This window comes from Arachis stenosperma, chromosome 6, assembly GCF_014773155.1.
Source record: "Arachis stenosperma cultivar V10309 chromosome 6, arast.V10309.gnm1.PFL2, whole genome shotgun sequence".
NCBI lineage: Eukaryota > Viridiplantae > Streptophyta > Magnoliopsida > Fabales > Fabaceae > Arachis > Arachis stenosperma.
This window is the reverse complement of record NC_080382.1, coordinates 91,516,609-91,518,539: the sequence shown is the minus strand read 5'-3', so window position 1 is coordinate 91,518,539 and position 1,931 is coordinate 91,516,609. Positions and strand designations below refer to the sequence as shown.

Sequence of the window (1,931 nt, the reverse complement as noted above, 5' to 3'; positions counted from 1 at the left end):
AAGTTCCATGGACTTCCACTGGAAGATCCTCATCAGTTTTTAGCTGAGTTCTTGCAAATCTGTGACACTGTTAAGACTAATGGGGTTGACCCTGAAGTCTACAGACTTATGCTATTCCCTTTTGCTGTAAGAGACAGAGCTAGGACATGGTTGGACTCACAACCTAAAGAAAGCCTGGACTCATGGGAAAAGCTAGTCAATGCCTTCTTGGCAAAGTTCTTTCCACCTCAAAAATTGAGTAAGCTTAGAGTGGAAGTCCAAACCTTCAGACAGAAGGATGGAGAATCCCTCTATGAAGCTTGGGAAAGATACAAACAATTGATCAGAAAATGTCCTTCTGACATGCTTTCTGAATGGAGCATCATAGGTATTTTCTATGATGGTCTCTCTGAACTATCCAAGATGTCTTTGGATAGCTCTGCTGGAGGATCTCTTCATTTGAAGAAGACGCCTACAGAGGCTCAAGAGCTGATTGAAATGGTTGCAAATAACCAATTCATGTACACTTCTGAAAGAAATCCTGTGAACAATGGGACTAGTCAGAAGAAAGGAGTTCTTGAGATTGATGCTCTGAATGCCATATTGGCTCAGAACAAGATATTGACTCAACAAGTCAATTTGATTTCTCAAAGTCTGTCTGGAATGCAAAATGCACCAAGCAGTACTAAGGAAGCTTCATCTGAGGAAGAGGCCTATGATCCTGAGAACCCTTCAATGGAAGAGGTGAATTACCTAGGAGAACCCTATGGAAACACCTATAATTCTTCATGGAGAAATCACCCAAATTTCTCATGGAAGAATCAAGAGAGACCTCAACAAGGTTTCAACAACAATAATGGTGGAAGAAACAGGTTTAGCAATGGCAAGCCTTTTCCATCATCTTCTCAGCAACAGACAGAGAATTCTAAGCAAAACCCCTCTGACTTAGCAACCATGGTCTCTGATCTAATCAAAACCACTCAAAGTTTCATGACTGAAACAAGGTCCTCCATCAGAAATTTGGAAGGACAAGTGGGTCAGCTGAGCAAGAAAATCACTGAACTCCCTCCTAGTACTCTCCCAAGCAATACTGAAGAAAATCCAAAAGGAGAGTGCAAAGCCATCAACATGGCCGAATTCTGGGAGGAAGAAGAGGCAGTGAACGCCACTGAGGAAGGCCTCACTGGACGTCCACTGGCCTCCAATGAGTTCCCCAATGAGGAACCATGGGAATCTGAGGCTCAAAATGAGACCATAGAGATTCCATTGGAATTACTTCTGCCATTCATGAGCTCTGATGAGTATTCTTCCTCTGAAGAGGATGAGTATGTCACTGAAGAGCAAGTTGCTAAATACCTTGGAGCAATCATGAAGCTAAATGACAACTTATTTGGAAATGAGACTTGGGAGGATGAACCCCCTTTGCTCACCAAAGAACTGGATGACTTGTCTAGGCAGAAACTGCCTCAAAAGAGGCAGGATCCTGGGAAGTTTTCAATACCTTGTACCATAGGCACCATGACCTTCAAGAGGGCCTTGTGTGACTTAGGGTCAAGTGTAAACCTCATGCCCTTCTCTGTAATGGAGAAGCTAGGGATCTTTGAGGTGCAAGCTGCAAAAATCTCACTAGAGATGGCAGACAACTCAAGAAAACAAGCTTATGGACTTGTAGAGGATGTTCTGGTAAAAGTTGAAAACCATTACATCCCTACTGATTTCATAGTCCTAGAGACTGGGAAGTGCATGGATGAATCCATCATCCTTGGCAGACCCTTCCTAGCCACAGCAAAGGCTGTGATTGATGTTGATAGAGGAGAGTTAATCATTCAAGTGAATGAAGAATCCTTGGTGTTTAAGACCCAAGGATATCCCTCTATCACAATGGAGAAGAAGCATGAAGAGCTTCTCTCAAAACAGAGCCAAACAGAGCCTCCACAGTCAAACTCTAAGTT

General features: G+C 43.0%; 1 non-coding gene across 1 annotated transcript; it reads right to left on the bottom strand.

Moving 5' to 3' along the window:
• Positions 1-240: 240 nt before the first annotated feature.
• Positions 241-348, bottom strand: LOC130937366 (small nucleolar RNA R71). The gene has a single exon (XR_009068586.1). It is a non-coding gene; the product is annotated as a small nucleolar RNA R71 (small nucleolar RNA).
• Between the last annotated feature and the right edge of the window lie 1,583 nt (positions 349-1,931).